The sequence below is a fragment of the Hibiscus syriacus genome, unplaced genomic scaffold, assembly GCF_006381635.1.
Source record: "Hibiscus syriacus cultivar Baekdansim isolate YM2019G1 unplaced genomic scaffold, ASM638163v2 tig00111708_pilon, whole genome shotgun sequence".
NCBI lineage: Eukaryota > Viridiplantae > Streptophyta > Magnoliopsida > Malvales > Malvaceae > Hibiscus > Hibiscus syriacus.
In genome coordinates this window covers 83284-104858 of record NW_024063159.1, presented here as the reverse complement: position 1 = coordinate 104858, position 21575 = coordinate 83284, and the positions used below count along the sequence as shown (strand labels likewise).

The following is a 21575-nucleotide window of genomic DNA, read 5'->3' as shown; positions in this document are numbered from 1 at the left end:
CTGATTTTACTTTATCTTTTAGCGTTCACTTTTCTTTCTGGATCTGGAATTCTTGTCGGGGGATTCAAGCATGTCATCAGCGTCGTCGTATTGGTGTTACAGTTGCACCCGTCTGGTTCGCGTGTTGCCTATAGACGTGACAAAACGACGCCGTTGTATGCCCCTACTGTGACGGTGGTTTCATCGAGGAGATCGACTCATCAGATAATCACCACCGTCGATTTCCAGCCATGTATATGATAGCCAGCAATGATAACAGCGGTCAAAATGCGAATCGGACTCGGAATCTCGTTTTTCGTAGGAATCGTCGAGGTTCCGTTGACCGGTCTAACATCAATCCGATCATCGTCCTACGTGGTTCAGCCGATGAAGAGAGCAGCACCGCGGATGGAAATAACGGCAGTGGCTTTGGATTCTTCTATGACGACGGATCTGGGTCCGGTTTAAGACCCATACCGAGTTCGATGTCCGAATCATTAATGGGTATGGATTTTGATCGTTTATTGGAACAACTTTCCCAGATCGAAATAACCGGACTGGGTCAACCCGAGAATCCGCCTGCTTCGAAATCAGCAATCGAATCAATGCCGACGGTTCAAATAGAAAATAGTCATGTTTGTTCAGAAACTCAGTGTGCCGTTTGTAAAGAAGCTTTCGATCTCGGTACGGAAGCTAGGGAGATGCCGTGTAAGCATATTTACCACGAGGATTGCATCATCCCATGGCTCTCGCAGCGAAACTCATGCCCACTTTGCCGCCGCGAATTGCCGTTGGATCGGAGCGAGTCAAACGACGACGTATCGGAGACGGTGGGGCTCAGTATATGGAGGTTACCTGGTGGGGTTTTCGCGGTGGGAAGGTTCAGGGGAGAAAGAGAAGTGCCCGTTGTGTACACAGAGATGGACGGAGGGTTTGGTGAATCGGGTTCGGAGCATGGATCGCGGAGGAGGGTTACGTGGGTCGGAGTCAGAAGACGAGAGAATGGGTTTAGGAGAGCTGTTAGAAACGTGGCGTCGTTTTTGAGGGGTTTGAGGTCTCATCGGGAAAGGGAAGAAGCCGGTGGTTTGACCAGGAATGGTTCAACATCTATGTTCCGTAGGGTTGCAAGAAACATAAGCGCAGGCTCCAATTCTGTTTTGGAATAAAATTGTTTTCTACAAAATTATTTTTCTTCAAAATTTTTATGGGTTTTGAAATTTATGAGGGAAAAATGTGATATTTTATTATTGTAAATAGCACTTCTTCTGGATTGTTTATGATAAAGCCAAAAGAATCAAAGGAACTTCGGGTATTCTGGAAATCTTTCTTTTACGGTGAAATTAGCTTTAGCTACATTTTCCCTTAATCCGCCTAGTCTTTTTTTAATCAAAGAAAATTGAATCATTAACGAACTTTGAAGGAAACACGATTGAAACCAAATCCCAGAACAGATGCAACAAGAGGCAGAAAGCACTTCGTCCGAGGAAATATTCAGGGATAGCAGAAACATCAAATGTAAAATAACATTGGAGCATGAAAACTGAAACAAAACCAAAAAAGACGATGAGAGATTTGAGATGATCTTTTCGGTAATCTTCAGATTTTAAAACGTGTAGCCTTTGATCTGGAAAACCCCAACATAAAAGGTTCTCTCATTTTTAAAATTCTCATCTTTGAATTTCGAGGTCTTGATCATTAACTTGCATTTATAAACTCTCGTCTATTTTTCTTGTCTTCAACAGTTCTTTTGTTGTTCATGATTTTAAACTCTCATCAAATGTCACCAAACTTTCTGGTTTGTACACACTACATTCACTGGGAGCATGCTTCCGTGTCTGTTAATGCATCGCAATTCGTGTGGTTATCTTCTCTGTCTCTTTCTGCAGCTTTGGCTAGTAGTGGGCTTCTTTCTAATGGCTACGAGTCTAAGGGTGTATGCAATTTCAAGCTCAGGCCCGAACTCATGCTGCAGCAGCTACTGGTTTGCTGGGTCACACTGAGTTGCGTTTGCACATGCCACCATCAATTGCTTTCGCTACAAGAGGACGCTTACAAGGACTAAGACTACAACTTGCACTTCTTGACTGGAATTTGACGATCTAGGTATGGTGCTTTTTTCAAATTTCACTTGTAAGATTCCATGAGTTGATTTTAGCATGCATCAACAAATATTGAAAGAGTTTTGGCTGTATTTTGTTTGGTTTTACGAAGATTATCATTTTCTTTCCTTCTGTTCCAGATTATGACACCCTGAGAGCATTGAATTCCGATAATATTTCACAACTCCTTCAATGAGCGAGGAAGAGATAAATGCCTTTCTCGTGTACAAGTACCAAGGTTCCTGATCCAGAGAGGTAGCTTGCTTCAGTCATGGACTAGCATTCAGGTTTCTTTTAACCGTATTCGTAATCACATTGATTTTTGTTATTTTTACAGTTCTGGACCATCACTGAAGCGGGAATCATCTTTGCCTGCCCCCGTTGAGGTATCCATAATCGTAGAGGACATTCATGTGTTCAGGATAATTTGTCTTCATCTGTGCCACATTCTGAATTACATGTAATCCCTAGATCCGGCCTAGACAAACCCGAATCTAGACAGTCACATGCAATATACAAAATTCATTTTCAGATTCAAAACATAATTAAAATCCGTTTCAATAAATATAATCAATGTAACGGTAAAATATTGAAATAACCATCAGAAAAGTCCATGCGGTAAATATTGTAACATCCTCAATACCGGGTTAGTGATCAAATTGTAAAGTTTCAGAATTTGGTGATTAAAGTAAAAGAATGAAATAGTTCAATGATTTATTTTGAAATATTACTTGAAAGATGTTAGTAATTATAAGGTGAATTGAAGGGCAAAAGGGTCATTTGTAAGGAAAATATTTAAATATGGTTATATATTAAACACGTGGAATGGAAGAGGAAACAAAGTGGTTTCCAGAATTCTCTTCATCTTTCTTCTTCCTTCACGCGTGAAAAATCAAGAGCCAAAGGTGAGTTTTCTGATTATTGAGTTTTTGGTTAAATTTAAGATTGAGTTTTGATTATTAGATGATAACTAAGCTTAAAGAAAGCTTAAGTTATCTTAAAATCAAGGTATAATGAAGTTAGGAGGGATTAAAGATTTGAGGTTCTTGGATGAAATCTTGAAATAGAGTTCATAACTAGAGTTGGAAGATAAATTTGACTTGTCATCAATCTAATTAAGAGATATGAAGTAATAAAAATGAATTTGGAACATGTTGAAAATTTAGTGTAATTCTTGAATTACATATGGAGAATATGGTTTTATGTTAAACAGGTGATTAATGAATAGAAATGAGTTTGAATATGAGTATGTAAGTTAAGAATAAGAAAGGGGATGATATATGAAGTAATTAAGCTGAAAAGAGTGGATTTTCGGGCATAAATTGGAATTCTGGGTTAGTGTGCATCGGTACACATTCATCATGTACCGATGCATCAAGGGTAAATATCCAGAAATTGTTCAGTATGTATCGATACACAGGAAGTGCATCAATGCACCCCTTAAAAATGGAAACATTGAATGCAATTAGTGCATAGATGCATAAGGAGTGCATTGATGCACATGTTAAGGGATGCATCGGTACACTGTAGAATGCATCGATGCACTTCAAGGGAAATTGAAATAGACATTTCTTTTGGTCTAAAAAATGATAGATTAGAGTATATCAATAGGATACTGATATATATCAATGTATGATTATGTAGATATCGAACACGAACCACTTCCGGAACGATTATCAATTTAAGATTCGATCGAAAGAGAGTAAATCATAAAGTGGATGGGAACTTAGTGAGGCCAAGGTGAGTGCATCTTATTACATAGGATTATATGGAAAGTGACTTGCGATAAGTTTATTTCCGATAGTATAGTACATGATTATGTAATTAATATGAAATGTATGTATGTTTTGATTATATGATTTGATATGTTTTTGTACGTGCTATATGATTTATGTAAAAACACTATTAAGTGTTGATGAAAGAATATAAAATAAGTTATGAAATTATAGGAATAAAGAAGATAAGTCAAGTGATATATGGAAATGGAAATAGATGTCTACGAAGAGTCATAGGAGAACAAATATAAGTCATATGATAATGAAATATAAGACCATGTGAATACTGGTTATGAGATAAAATATGTATAATAGGAAATATGATGAAGTGAGTTCGTGAGAAGTGATAAGACTAGGTAAACATGTGTAACAGTGATATGCATAATAGAAACATGAATTGACAAGTACATAGTGATATGATCCACTATGAGAATTAGTAATAGAGCTTTTGATTATTGAGAGTGAAGGGAACTAAATAAGATTGAATTATAGAATAAAGGGGAATAGATATAAGTAGGAAACTAAATATAAAGGATGATATGAATATGTAAGATAATTATACTAAAATCTATGAGTTATATGAAAAGGTTATAATAATATAGAAATTGAATTAAGTAAATAGATTAAATTAATACATAAATAAAATACTATTAAATGACATATGTTTAGAATACGATATAATTTATGAATCTAAGGAAATAAAGAAATTGTGCATAAGGTAGTGATATGAGAAGTTATTATATACATATATGATATATGTTATCAAGTAATATGAAAGGACTCCGAAAATTGATATAAGCTATGTGAAAGTTCTAGGTGTTTCTATGTACATATGAAGTATATATGTATATGTGAACAAGATTGATATTAGGTTTAAATGAACATCTAAGAAATGATCTACGTGATTATATGCAATTTGGATTGTTAATGCCATGATCTATGTGACTACTTGAGAAAGAATAGAAGCTATGTGATATTATGAGAAATAATCCATGTGAATACATGAGCTTATGTGAATTGGTAATGTGAATATAAGTATGTGCTACGTGCTTATGAGAAATGATATGGAACATGAGCTATGTGAAAATAAGTTAAGTATTACATGTGCAAATGGAAATGTTATGTGAAAAGCTATATGGCTATGTGAAGATGTGTAATGGTATAAAAGATAATGCCCATGTTATGTAATATGAGAGCTAGGGTATAGTTGGCATGCCAAGAGTCGGGGATTATCAGTGGTCCTTCGGACAAACAATGGTCATTCGGAACATAGTGGTTCTTCGGAACAATAAGTGGTCCTTTGGGACATACTGGTCCTTCGGGACATAGGTCCTTCGAGACAATATTCAATGCCCCTTGAGGGAATTGTACGAGTTGTAGTGACGCATAGTGCAACCTCTATGTACTCACATATCTTTAGTTTTCACATGAGTATCAGGGCTAAATAAGAGATAATATTAATAAACTTGATATGATATGTTGTTTCCTTGTGAAATGTTATGTGGATATATGATTTTACAAATGGTAATTATCGAATCATATGATAAAAGGAATCAATGATAGGATAAGCATGAAGATGCTGATATAGTTGCTTTGGGTATGTGTTTTATGAATATATGAGTACATGTTACAGTATGTGAATGATTATAATGGATTACATGATGATATAGAACAAGTTTACAAGATAAATGATATGAATATAAGAGATCATAGAAACTTGAGACAAGAGGTATGAATAATTATGACATATACTATATATGTATTTGTTACCTGTAAGAGTGTATGATTTGTATTATGAAATAGTAATTGTTCATGTATGATTATTAGTTAAAGTTTGCATATGTTTATTGTCTCACTAAGTATAGACTTAGTGTGTGATTGTTTCACACATAGGTTACAGAAGCGAGAAGAAAAGCGAAAAAGAGTAAAACAGGTCAACATCTCCCTTACAAGATTTCAGATCAGAAAATAGATAATTTAAATGTGTTTGGTTATGTTGAATATAGTTGGCATGTACTAATGATTGAGTTGAATATGCTTTGATTGATTTTGGTTATTTGGTCGATTTATGTAAATAAACCACTTTTATTTTAATGAAAGTTTTAAATTTTCTTTGAATTTTATCAAGAGTCAAAGTTGGAAAAGTCAATGTGACACCTCAGACTCGGATCCGGGTTGGGTACGGATTGGGGGTGTTATAAATACATATGGTATTGGTGTCAGAAACAAAATATCGGTAATACAGAAGCGTGAGACAGTAGTACAAATATGTGTTACCAGAGTATAACAAAAGGCCATACAGAAAGATACAGTGATAAAAATGAGGAGAGATCGATCCTCCTGATGCCAAGTCAGCTAGCCTATTGTTGGATAATATCTGAAAATTAAAAATTAAAGAATGAGCTAAAAGCTCACTATGCTCCTTGCGGTGTATAAAACACATAAAACATTTCAGTAAAAGTTTATTTTATAAAAACACGCTCTTTAAAACAAGACACTACCCCTATCCGAACACCAGAATGTGTAGGTTCCCCTGAACCATACACTCGATTGTACATCCGGTAAGGACCTTATGTTGATAGCATAAGGGCCTGCGGTAAGGATTTACCTATGCATAAGGTTGAGTTAATCGATTGACTGAATCGGCCAAGGGGGTGAATTGGCAATAAAATTTTGGTGGAAGCTTTTGCAGAAAATTGAAAGAAATTGCACAGCGATTTAGAGTGGTTCGACTTTATCAACCAAAGTCTACGTCCACTACCTTAGCTATCCACACTAAGGATTTCCAACAATTCACTAATTTGTTCTTTTTTTGAGGCCAAAGAGATAACCTTACAACTCCCTCAAGAATATACCCCAATTCTTGAGAACACTCTTTTCTCAAAGAGAAATACAAATTTGCAAACTTACAAGGAAAACCTCACAAGGTAAGATGTTTGCACAATTCTAGAACAAGAAGGAACACTCACAAATAATTACAAATGAGCCCAAATGGCGTTCTTTGAAAGCAAAATGAATATTGAAAGGAAAATTGGCTTGATTTGCACAAACTTGGTGTTTGATGCTTTCTGTCTTGTTTCTCTATAATTTCTTGTTGATCAAGGGCTTCAGAACTTGTTTAAATACACCTTGAATCACTTCTGAACGTTGGGGATGATTAGTGAAGATCATATAGCCGTTTTAGTGAAAACAATTAATAAAACAGCTTGGAGCGTGGGGGGAATCGGCATCCCCTATGGGGAATCGGTTCCCTAAGTGTAAAATTCAAATATTTCGACCGTTATACAAGGGGGGAATCGGTACCCATGGGGGAATCGGTTCCCTCCGAGCATATTGGAATTTTCGGAGCCAAACCATTCAGGGGGAATCGTACCCCCTTAGGGAGAATCGATTCCCTCTGAGCAATCTGGAATTTTAGCTTTGAAATGGTTCGAAATACTTTGTAAAATTATTTTGAAATTGTTTTAAGATTAAAACTTAATTTTACACTTTGAGTAAGGATTAAAAATGATCTTTGAAAGATTTGGAGTAATGTTTTGATATTCGAATAATTCTATCGAATATACTAGAAAATCATTTGGAAAATCTTAAAATTCATTTAACTTAATTTGTTATATCGAAATATCAAATGTTTTCAACAATCTCCCCCTTTTTGATATAACAAACATTTTAGTAATTTTAAGATTTTGAAATCAAGTTTTGAAATTACTCCCCCTTACTTTAACACTTCTTCCATTTATCATTTAAAAACACTTTAACACTTCTCCCCCTTTTTGTTAAATCAAAAGACATTTTAAAGAATTTAAACAAGGTTTTGAAATCAGTTATCCAATGATTATATAATATAAGCTACTAAGATCACAAGCAAGAGAAACGTTAGCCATTAGTTTCATAATCAATATTCATAATTAATGTGAAATGGCAAATTGGTCATATATCTAATCATGAAGTAAATGATGCAAATGAATAAATTTAATCACACCAAATATAATTTCTAACCATTCATAAATCCAAACAAATTCAAATCAATCAATCCACAAATTCAAACATTCCAAAATATTCAAAATGTTAAAATAATAAGTTTGGAGTTCAAAGCAAAACATGAATCACATATCCGGATCAGGAGGAGGAAAACGAGCTCGCATAGCGGCCATTTCGTTAGTGAGGTCATTAATACGTGTGTTGGTTGCTTCATTATTTGCATGCATTTCCCGAAGAATTTCTAATTGTTGAGCTCCCATTGTGGATAAATGGGACTCTATAGAAGTAAAGCGCGAATCCTAGTAGCGTATCGAAAATCGAATGTCTCCATAAAGGATTGGAAATATGGAGGCATTGGATGCATTTGTTGTGCTTGCTCTTGGGCTGCTCAGGCTCATCTTCAGCTTCATCGATGTCTCGCATTAATTGCTCAAGCTCGAGATCTTCGTCAGCTTCGGGTGGAGCTTGTGAAGAACTAGCTCCCAGAGTATTTGCAGAAGATCGAACCCATTCATCGGTTTCCTTATCCTTAATCCCCCGCTCTTGTTAAGGAAAGAAGGCTAATTGTTTCTTAAGGGGAAAAACGGCATCTAGACGACTCTAAGCCCAACTTTGGAAAACAAATTACTCAAAATGCAACCGTAAACAAGATGAACATAGTTTTTTTGTTAGGAACAAGATTTATGGTTTCAACAATTTCAGCAAAAATAATCTCGGAAAGGTTTATTTTTATTGTGTTCAAAACAATGCAACCACCAAGATCTAAAGCTGAGAGTAGAATAACGACCCCCGGATGGTCGAAACCACCAAGTGATCATGAGATGAAGAAACGCTCATGAAGATCTAGCACTTGCACTATCATTTCGTTATATCGAGAGCCTAAAACTTATTTTCATTTAATAAACCTTCATTATACAAGCCTAAGGCATTGGCTATGTAAGCCGGATCAAGATGGAAATATTAACCTAGGAGGTAGGAACGTACTCCTATGGTTTTGGTTTTGTCACGATTTTGATACAAACGCATTACAATAGAAGATACGAACAAGTTGATGATAGACAACGGGTTCAAGTTTGAAAAGTTTATCAAATTTCCATTCGTGCAAGATAGGGAGATTTAAAGTTAATAGCAACCATAGCTTGAAGAGATGGGATAAGTTCTTCCCTAATCTTATACGAGTCAAAATATTGGTAAAACTAAAACGATAATCTTTAGGACCCGGTTGATTGAAACAGAATTTTGGATAGTCAGTTAGGATCAAGATTTGGAATATGATTTTGAGGAATAGGAGGAGGATTTGGAGGTGGATTTGGTTGACGACTAGAACGACTAGATGAAGACCTAGCACGTTTAGGATTGGACATGGTAAAGGAAATCGGAATAGATTGGATAACCTGCAATTTTAAAAACAATGTATGCAATTCAATTCCCAAAACTCAATTGAGTCCTCAATATTTCAAGGTTCGCTAAATCAATCCTATTGGGCAAAGTTTTTGAAAAACTTTGACAAATATGGTTTGAGAAACAATATATATATATAGTTTTCATAACAACATAATTTAATCAAACACAATAATTTGGAAATTAATATTTTTTAATTTCGAAAATTTTAAAATTTTGTAAAATTCTTGTGTTTTGATGAAATTAGTTGTAACATCTAGTTTCTAATCATTAAACAATCAATGCCTGATCACTATTTCAACCTAGAACTAATTAAAACTAATCCTATGTTCAAAAATCAATGAATAGAGAGTTTAGAAAAATTTACCTTGAAAGATGAAGATTGAGGGGATTTTGATGTTGTTTGCACGATTTTAATGATTCCAACAGGTTTAGAAGATGATATTTGAATTGAATTCCGATTAATATTGTTGATTTGAGGCAAGAATGGAGATAGGGAGAGAGTTTAGAGGAAATGGCGGCAAGGAAGAAAAGGGTTTGAACAAAAATAAGGGTTATGCCCGTGTTTAACCAGAACCCCAGGGGGAATCGGTTCCCTCAAGGGGGGATCGATTCCCTCTGCACCAAAATGCTAAAATGATTTTAAACACCCAAAATGCTAAATTAATTCCTCTAGTGGTATTGACAACTCATATATTGAAAATTAATCATGTTCAAACAATTCAATTAATCTTTAAACGATATTTGAACATAAAATTAATTTTTTTATCACGAATCATAAACTCCCCTAACTAATAGCAATGAATGCAATAAAAAAATTACTATTATAAGCATTTTCATTTATTATTAAAAGTGCTAAAATATTTTAAACACTCAGTGAAGATAGATTGGTCAAACCTAATTCTCTCCTAAGTGTCCAAAAATCGTTCCTTGTCTAAAGGTTTTGTAAAGATACGCTAATTGGTGCAAAGTATCAAAAAATTCTAGAACTACATCTTCCTTAGTGACATGGTCTCTAATGAAGTGATGTCTTATTTCAATGTTAGTTCTAGAGTGTTGGATGATATTTTTAGTGAGACAAATAGCACTAGTATTGTCACACTTGATAGGAATGGTACCTACTTCAATTCTATAATCAAAATGTTGTTGTTTCATCCATAAAACTTGTGCACAACAAACATAATGTTCGGCTTCAGTTAGATAATGAACCATCATTGACCTATAATTAACATCTACAATTTACCTCCTTCATCTAAGTCAAGCTTTGTTGAAGAGCCTTGGAGTGTCAGAGGTTTCCCATTTTCCAGTCCAAACTTCTTGAGCATATCTTTGACGTACTTAGCTTGATTGATGAAGAGCCATATTTTCTGCTTGATTTGGAGTCCCAAGAAAAATGAGAGCTCCCCATCATGTCATCTCAAACTCACTTTGCATTAGCTTAGAAAATTCTTGGCAAAGAACATCATTAGTAGAACCAAATATTATCATCAACATAAATTTGAACTACTAATAAATCTTTACCTTTATGCTTTAAAAACAAGTAGTGTCAACCTTCCCTTTTGAAAAACCTTTTTTCAATTAACAAATTTGACAATCTTTCATACCAAGCTCTAGGAGCTTGCTTTAAACCATAAAGAGCTTTTGTCAATTTTAAAACATGATCCGAAAAATTTGAATCTTCAAACCTGGAGGTTGTTCCACATACACTTCTTCTTTTATAAACCATTTAAAAATGCACTTTAACATCCATTTGATATAATTTAAATTCATTGAAACATGCAATGCTAATAACATTCTAATGTTTCCATCCTAGCTACGGGAGCGTATGTTTCATCATAGTCTATGCCCTCTTCTTGAGTATACCCTGAGCAACAAGTCTAGCCTGTTTCTCACTATATTACACTCTCATCAAGTTTATTCCTAAATACCCATCTAGTACCTACAGTAGATTTATTACTAGGCCTTTCAACTAATGTCCACTTTACTTCTCTCAAATTGATTTAACTCTTCTTGCATAACCATAATCCAATGTCATCATTTAATGCTTCTTTGATATTCTTATGCTCTATGCATGAGATAAATGCAACATAATTACAAATATTTCTAAGAGAAGATCGAGTTGTTACCCCTTTTGATGATCACCTAATTTCACCATCCTTGACATAGTTGTACTCTCTTGGATAAGATACTTCCCTTTCTTCAATGGTTGGATTCTCAAGAGGATCATGAGTTTCCTTATTTTTCGTTTCTTCCTTTGATGATGGTTCTCCAACGTCATGTCTAACGTCATTTGTATTTATAAACACCTACATCATCATTCACACAAGAATCCTTCCTCGGAAGGGGATTATCATCGAAAACAACATGTATAGACTCTTCTACAACTAAGTTCTTTTATTAAATACACGATAGGCTTTAGAATTTAAGGAATAACCCAGAAAAATTCCTTCATCACTTTTAGCATCAAATTTGCCAAGGTTTTCTTTACCGTTGTTTAAAACAAAACATTTACATCCAAAAGGATGAAAATAACTAATGTTAGGCTTTTATTTTTGAAAATTTCATATGGAGTTTTCTTTAAAATTGGCCTAATCATTACTCGATTTACAGCATAACATGCGGTATTTGTGGCTTCCACCCAAAAATATTTTGGCAAATTATTTTCACAAAGCATGGTTCTAGCCATTTCTTCTAAAGTTCGATTTTTCCTCTCAACAACTCCATTTTGTTGAGGGGTTCTAGGTGCTGAAAAATTATAGCTAATACCGTTAGAGTTACAAAATTCAGTAAATCCAAGATTTTCAAATTCAGTTCCATGATCACTCCTAACACTAGTTATAGAGTAACCTTTTTCATTTTGGATTACTTTTGTAAACGTGATGAATTGTTCTAATGCTTCATCTTTAGTATTTAAAAATAGAACCCAAGTATATCTAGAATAGTCATCTACCAAGACAAATGCATATTGTTTTCCACCCAAGCTAGTAGTTCTAGTTGGCCCAAAAAGATCTAAATGGATCAATTGTAAAACTCTACTAGTGATACATCATTAATGGATTTAAAAGAAATTCGCTTTTGTTTTCCTTTAGCACAAGCATCACATATTTTATCATTATCAAATTTAAGATTAGGCAAACCTCGAACTAAATTACCTTGAATTAGCCGTTGCAAAACACTCATACTAGCATGTCCTAGTCTATGCCATAACTAACTATCATGTTCATCCTTAGCAACTAGGCACAAATTAGTCATATCAATAGAATCTAAATGCACCATGTAGATATCCCTATTTTATGACCAATAAGCATAATAGAAAGTAGATGCAATGTCAATCAATTTTGTAATATTTAAAATAAAACATTGTATCTTTTATCAAATTTATTTTTTCAAAAAATTATGCTTTTAACCCATTCACATATAAAACATTATGCAATGTTGATTATAGAGAGTAAGAGCACATGCATAAAGTTTTTGAAAATGTTATGCATTAAAACTTTATAATATTTAAACAAAAATCTATGCATAAACATTAAAAATTTCAGATCAAAATTTTGCAAAACCAAAGTTCTTGAAAAATCAATATCAATTATTAAGAGATATCAATTACATTTTAAAAAATTTTGACAAAAAATTAATATGATGAACTAGAGTTTAAAAAAAATTACCAAAAATTACCATGTTCATCATACAATATTTTTCAACATACATGAGACAAAACATAATCATTTAGAATTATTTAACATTTAAAACCTCATGCATGCATAGAATAAATGAGCAACCAAATATAAAAAAATTAAGTTTAGAGGTTATCCATTACTTTTTCATGTGTGGCTAGAGCATCTTGAATATCATCAACTTCATCACCATTGCTCCCACACACCTACAAGAGACATTTAAGTAGATTTTGGTATCCAAATTGCTTTGGATCCTTGAACATTAGTTTCAATGCCTCTTGTTCCTTTTGGAATCCATACTTGTCTAATTTTAAATTGTTTTCATTCTTTAAAGGACAAGTATGTTCCTTTATGACCATGATAATGACAATGTGAACATATTGTCATTATTGAACTAGATGAATTATTTAGAATGATCTCTTTTTCTTTAGTAAACATTCAAGATTATCTTTTAAATTGAAATTTTCTTTTTCAATACTTTCAAATTTCATTTTGAGAGTTCTAAATCCTTCTTCAAGATTTCATTTTGATTTTCAAAATCCATTTTCATTTCTAGAAGAAGTTTGTTTAATTTGAAAATTTCTTTTTCAAAGTTTTCAGATTTTATTTTCGAAAGCTCTAACTCCTTTCTCAACATTTCATTTTGATTTTCCAAGTCTGTTTTAGCTTTCAAAAGAAGATCATTTTTAGCAATAAATTTAGAAATCAATTTATTGTATTTGGAGTTCATGGTCTCAAACTCCGAAAATAATTTATCATAAGCATCTTGTAACATCATTAAAAGATTTTGAATTTGATATATTTGAGTTAGAAGATACCTTTGGCTCTGTGAGAGCTAATAGAGACATCACTTTTATTGGTTCTCTTCTTCCTTGTCTCTATAGATCTCCTCAAGCTTATCCCACATTTTCTTGGCACTTGAACAAGAAGAAACTCCTTTATATACATTAGGATCAATTGCACAACACAATATGTGCATAGCCTTGAGTTTTGTTGAGCTTCATTCGTTCTTGAATACTCCACTTCTTTGCCTTCTTAGTAGGAGGAATATCCTTTCTTGATTATCATCCAAGCTTCCATATCAAATGCTTTGATGAATATCATCATACACCTCTTCCAATGACGATAATTTGTTCCATTGAAGTGTGGAGGCACGTCAATTGGTCTGGATTCTTCCATGGAGAATGAACCGGAAGTGGACGCCATCTTTATCGATTTAACTCTTCCCGGATCGACTCAAGAGGCGATTAAACCTTCAAATGAGTTAGGCTCCGGTACCAATTGTTGAGTTAATCGATTGACTTAATCGGCCAAGAGGGGTGAATTGACAATAAAAATTTTGGTGGAAGCTTTTGCAGAAAATTGAAAGAAATTGCACAGCAATTAGAGTGGTTCGACTTTATCAACCAAAGTCTACGTCCACTACCTTAGCTATCCACACTAAGTATTTTCCAACAATTCACTAATTTGTTCTTTCTTTGAGGCCAAAGATATAACCTTACAACTCCATCAAGAATATACGCCAATTCTTGAGAACACTCTTTTCTCAAAGAGAAATACAAATTTACAAACTTACAAGGAACACCTCACAAGGTAAGATGTTTGCACAATTCTAGAACAAGAAAGGAACACTCACAAATAATTACAAATGAGCACAAATGGTGTTCTTTGAAAGCAAAATGAATATTGAAAGGAAAATTGGCTTGATTTGCGCAAACTTGGTGTTTGATGCTTTCTCTCTTGTTTCTCTATAATTTCTTGTTGATCAAGGGCTTCAGAGCTTGTTTAAATACACCTTGAATCACTTCTGAACGTTAGGGATGATTAGTGAAGATCATATAGCCGTTTTAGTGTGAAAACAATTAATAAAACAGCTTGGAGCGTGGGGGGAATCGGTACCCCCTATGGGGAATCGGTTCCCTAAGTGTAAAATTCAAATATTTCGACTGTTATACAAGGGGGGAATCGGTACCCCCTGGGGGGAATCGGTTCCCTCCGAGCATACTGGAATTCTCGGAGCCAAACCATTCAGGGGGAATCGGTACCCCCTTAGGGGGAAATCGGTTCCCTCTGAGCAATCTGGAATTTTTAGCTTTGAAATGGTTCGAAATACTTTGTAAAATTATTTTGAAATTGTTTTAAGATTAAAACTTAATTTTACACTTTGAGTAAGGATTAAAAATGATCTTTGAAAGATTGGAGTAATTTTGATATTCGAATAATTCTATCGAATATACTTAGAAAATCATTTGGAAAATCTTAAAATTCATTTAACTTAATTTGTTATATCGAATATCAAAATGTTTTCACACATAAAGCAAGAGGAGTTTGCAGTAATGTCTTACAAGTCATATACTAGACCTGAGATACTTCCTCCAATCATACCGCCCAATTGTAGTAAATATACATGAGTTTGAGTGGAAACAATAATTTAATTTAATAAAACCTTAAAACATGTCATTTTTCATAATCAGATACAAAAATACGATAACCATATATCATGTCAGAATATACGATAAATCATATATCAGAAGTCAGAGTATGTGTAACACCCCCAACCCGTATCTGACCGGGATACGAATCCGAAGTGTCACATTCACTATTCAAAATCATTTGCTTTCATAAGATAATTGAAAATAAAATTTTATATTAAATAAAACTGAATAATTTACATAATTACAATAAAAAGGTTTACAAAATTGTTCAGAGCATATATCATTTCAACTTATAATTACATGTCAACAATATTTCATATAACAAAAGAACCTACTATTTATATTGCTTCTGATCTGATTCTGGTAAAGATATGCAGTCCCAACTTTTTATCCTGGCTCCTCAGACTTCTTTGATCCTATGTGTGAAGCACTCACACGCTAAGTCACAGACTTAGTGAGGCATATAAAACGTATAATGGAACCTTTAAATGCTTTAATATACATGAACATTTTATACAATAATATCATACAAAACCATATAACATTTCATATAACAAATGCATACATGCACATATTCCATCTTTATCATCATCAACATTCTTATCGTTCTCAATATTATTATCATTAATCCCTTTAATCATATAACTTATTCATAACATTGGTACACATCATATAATACTTTTAACAAAGCAACACACATAACATCACATACAGTTAATTACATTATTTCTTTTAGTAGCCCATGGACACTTCTGAGAACTTAAGGTATGTGAGTACATTGAGGTTGTGCACAAATGCTGTCACCACAACTCGTATAAATTGCACCGAAGTGTCACATAGAATATCCCGAAGGACCACATAGATGTCCCGAAGGACCGCGTAGAAATGTCCCGAAGGACCGCATATAAATATCCCGTAGGACCACGTAGAATTGTCCGAAGGACCGCGTAGAACCCTCGACTCTTGGCATGCCAATTATACCTTTAGCTCTCATAACACATACTTATGGGCTTTACTGTTTGCACATTTCATGTTTTCAATTATTCACGTGTTCACATAGTCACATAGATAATCAGATATACATGTAATCACATAGATAATAATCACATAGCTTATCACATAGGCATGTGTTCACATATATCATTTTCATATAGCTTATAATTTGTTCTCATGTATCCACATAGGTCAATGTCATTGAACTTATTTCAATTTTCCATTTAATCCCATAGGTCATTTATATCATTTCACATATTTACCACACATACATGTATTCATATAGATCATGTAGCACATACAATAACATATGACACCTATACCCATATTCATGTACTCATGCATACATAAGAATCATATTAGGCACATACTTATATTCATAGATTCATGTACTCCAATATGGAAAATAGACTCATCGCAAGTCTTATTTCCATAAAACATCATATACTTAATAGTAAGCACTCACCTTAGCCTCACTTAGTCCAAGATAAACACTTATCACCTTAGATCGATCTTACAAATTTGAATCGTCCGGATCTTGGTTCCGATCAATATCTACACAAATATACGATCTAAATAAATATCAAAATTGAATCACTAATAATCAATCATCCAAACTTAAGCTATAAGAAACACTTGATTCACAAATTCCATATGAGTAGTATCAGTACTCATGGTACAGTACTGATACTTCCTTACTGTAGTAACATTACTATACTTCAGTGTCGATACCTTTTTACATACTGGAATTCATCTTTGAAAATGGTACCGATACATTTACTCTAATATCGATACCCCTAATATTGATTCTACTCCTTTAGTATCGATACTACACGACTGATTCATACAATTTCCCATGGTATCGATATTGTTCTTACAGTATCAATACCTAAAACCAAATATCACCTACTTTTGTTCTGAAGTATAGGTATTGTTTATCCAATACCGATACCCCTAGCCCAGAACTCACTCATCATAACTCGAAAATTTAACCAAACTCAATTAAATCTTCCACTATAACCTCCCTTCAACCCTTTAAGCTTAACTACACTTATCCAATTCAACTTAGATCACTTTAATACACTTAACCATCCAAAATCCTATAATATCCTTTGAAACTAAAAATCTTAGCAATTTTTCAACGTGTTCTAAATCCATTTCTAACACTTTAAATTTCTCATTTCAGCTTATGACAAGTCAAATTTAACCTCAAACATCATTTACAAACTCTTTCTCAACAATTTCCTCAAAAACCCTTTTTACTTAATCTCTCATAACTTGTAAATCTTTTAGTTTATACTTCTCTTTAAGCTTTCCTAACCCCCAATAATCAAAACCAACTTAAAACTTCAAGAAATACAAACTTAGAATCCTCTTACCTTAGCCAAGCACTCACGTAGAGAGGAGAAAGTAAGGATGAAGAAAGGATTCCAGAGTTTTCTGATATTTTCCTTTCCTTCCACTTATATATAATACACCACTAACCAATATTAAATTCATTAATTGTCAAAAGACCAAAATGTCCCTTCCTCTTCTAATCTTTGCTAAACCATCATTTAAAAATATTCTAAAATAAATCCCTAAACTTTTTAATTTTTCTAAATTGACCACAAAGTTTTAAAATCTTACACTTTGCTCACTAACCAAATTTTTGGGATGTTACAGTATGTGGTAAAACAGATGTCATGCTGTCAGAGTATTTAATTTCCAAAATAGCTCAGAAAGATAGTTTAAAACAGTAATGTAACACCAAATAGAAACACACCTGTACAGATATTAGAAGTCTGGGATGGTAGCCTACTCTCGAGTCTTCCTATCACAATCGGTGGCAGCGCTAGACCCTACGAATCAGAAAAAAATATCTCAAAATCCTAACGAAAAATAAATAATAAGCTTTAATTAACCAATTTACGGAAACCTACGAGTAGCTCTCGAAGAACATACAATGTACTGATCTGTCGGACGAGAAGTACCGGATCTGGTCGACCCCCAATCAGGCGAATCATGGGTACGTTCACGAAAATATAATCCCAGATTAATTTCATATTCAAATAATAAATAAATAAACAGAAATGCTAAAAATACTAAGCATCTTCATATTAACGAGCTTGATTCGGGGTTTTCGGGCCATAATTTGGCAAAACGGGCCGCAAAATGGGACTCATGATGTCAAAAAATATTAAGAGGGAGGTTTTCGAAAAAGTTAACGCTGGTTAATGGTCAACGTTGGTCAACGGTCAATGGCAGCGGTCAAACGACGCAGTCAACAGTGCTATACAGTGCAGTGTGGTGTGACTAGATCGGTTCGGGTTAGCACGGTTCAGCTCTGCTGGACCGGTTCGGTTAGAACAGTCTGACTGGGTCGATTTGGTATTTGGGCCAGATGGGTTAGTGAGTCAGACGGGTCCGATAGATGGGTCAGATCAGGCAGGCGGGCGGGTCAACGAGTCGAAAGCGAGCTTCTTTTAGAAGCCCACCAAGCGGTGGACCATCCCCACAGCAGCAGCGGCGCGTGTGGCATGTTTAGGTGTTCGAAAATTACATAAAAATTATAAAAATTATTTTCAATCGTTTTAAGGCACTTACTAACCTCGGTTCACAACGGTGAATGGTAGATAGCTCGATTCGATAATGTCGAGAATTTGCTTTCGCTCACCCCTCCACACGCCGACGACAGAGATGATGAAATGACCATCGTTGGACTCGGGACAACACAAGAACTTCAATGGTACGTGCAGTACCGATAACGGAGCAAAGATCGATGACAAAATGACATTTGAAAATTCTTGCTTAAATTTGCTAAAAATGAAAACTTGGAAGAGCGAGTTTACTTTTTAGAAATGGAGCTTTAGGGTTTTGGGGACTCAACTTAAAAGAAAAAGGTAAAACTATGTTGTAGGTTCTTCTAGTTTTAAAACTTTCTGATATTGGACTCAAAATTAATTAAAAATTTCATTTTAGTCCCCAAAATTTACCAAAATATTAATTTAATCCTCAAAATTAAATTATGATAAATTTAACCCCGGAATTGGGGTGTGACGTTATAAGTATATGTTGCGGCCAAAGCAAGATTCTAGGACCGTGTATGGAAGTGTGAAGGCTTATGAAGAACTAACTTGTACTAGTTGGTTGGATCAAGTTAACAGAGGGGAGTTTGTTCGGAGCTTGCCATGTTTGCATCAGGGTATATTTTACAATCTCATGTTTTCCTTTGTCATCATATTATATATTGATAAGAGTATCATCTCTGCGGTCTCATGCGAGTTGTATCGATCCATGGATGCGGCAACAAGGACGTGCCCTGTATGTAAGTTCAAAATGGGTTCGAGGTGGCAGGAAAACCGGGAGAGCGAGTAGATGATTCAGACATGGTTTAAACTTGACCACCTACCTAAGTCATATGAATCTGTATCTGCATTAAAGTGTGAATAATGTTATGTTTGCAGCTACATACAAATAATGCCCCCTCAACCCCAAGTGGAGTGTAAATAATATCCCCTTGGTGGGATTGGTCTGCTATCTGTCTACAGCTTCATGTAATAAAATGAGGGAGGGTATAGGTTCATCATTCTCAACCTCGTATCTTCAGTCGAAGAAATTCCATCTCATCTAATATGCTTTGTATAAGGTCATCAGTTCCTTTTGGATAGATTTGGAGCCCTTTTTACTTTTGGATCCCATCTTTATTCTAAGGGATGGATATTTGATCGAATTGATTCGAGTAAAAAAATTGGAATTGTTAAGTTGACTATATGTTTTAAGATTGAACCTTATTTTACTCGAGTCTAATTTAGAAAATTTGAGTCAAATTAAGTTGAATTTTTGAAATTCTATTTAAATTTAATTATAAATATTTATAACTTTATGATATTATTCAAATTAAATTGTAAAATGGTTTTTTAATTATATAATAAATATATTTTCATACTTTTATATTATAATAATAATATTTAATAAATTAAATATTATTTAAAATTATAATATATTTGTAATTTTATCTTATAAAATATTTTGTAGATAAAACATGGATGAGTATGAAAAAAATTAAAAGTTAATAAGAAAAATGAATTCGAAAAAATATTATAAAAAAGTAAATTAAACAAAAATATATATACTTAAGGGATTAAATGGTAGAAAGAGTGAATTTATTATTAAAAATAAGAATGAAAGACGAAATTATTATTGAAAATGAGATTTAAATTAGATTGATAGATGAAGAATTAATATTTGATTGAATTGAATGAAATTTAGAATTTTGAGCTAGTCAAATAAACTTGTCATATTTTATATTAATTTCTTTTATAATTCAAAATTTACTCAAAACTATTTTGAGTCAAATAAAATATATAAAAAATAATAGTTAAATTAATTTTCAAATTGATATTTTCCCATTATAAGTCAAAACCAATTTTTTTTTGGATTTACGAAAATGACTAACAAAATCGTAATGCGATCTCTAATTCGCATTGCGATCTCCACTATCGTAAATTCGCGTTGCATTTCGCGTTACGATAGTTGAAAATCGCGTTGTGATAGTTGAAAATCGCGTTGTGATTTTCCATTTCGCGTTGCGATAGTCTACAGTTGTCGTTGAGATTTTCCAAATTCGTTGCGATAGTCTACAGTTGTCGTTGCGATTTTCCAAATTCGTTGTGATAGTTAAAAAAAAAAGATTTTGTTTCTCTAAAAAGATAGTATCCGTGCGGACGTGTCGAAGACACGTATTACCACGACCACGACCCGACCCGACCCGACCTGACGGCGGCGTCGGTGGCGGCGCGCGAGAGTCCCCCTTGTTCTCTATCACTCAACAAGGAAGTGGGAAAGCCAAGCCTTAAATACAATTCTCAATAGTGTTTCCAATACTATGTGGGATTAAGCATTACCAACACTTGTTTCCAATACAATGTGATTATTCAGGAAACAATTAACAATCATGCACCTTAAAACAACTGAATCAACAACTAATTGCATTAGTATTATACAATTAAATATGTCATAATTAAAAGCCAATCTACAATCAATCGCGCTTATTGCAATTTTAAGCAAAACATTCAAAATTAATATCACTATTTAAGGCTCAATCCTACATAGTATTGGGAACAAGTGTTGGTAATGCTCAAATCCCACATAGTATTGGAAACACTATTGGGAATTGTATTTAAGGCTTGGCTTTCCCACTTTCTTGTTGAGTGATAGAGAACAAGGGGGACTCTCGCGTGCCGCTGCCGCCGTCTC

General features: G+C 33.9%; 2 pseudogenes; both read left to right on the top strand.

Annotated features, from left to right (window-relative positions):
- Positions 1–55: 55 nt before the first annotated feature.
- LOC120168116 lies at positions 56–1161 on the top strand (annotated as a pseudogene).
- Positions 1162–1430: 269 nt separating this feature from the next.
- On the top strand, positions 1431–19714 carry LOC120167972 (annotated as a pseudogene).
- The last annotated feature ends 1861 nt before the right edge of the window (positions 19715–21575 follow it).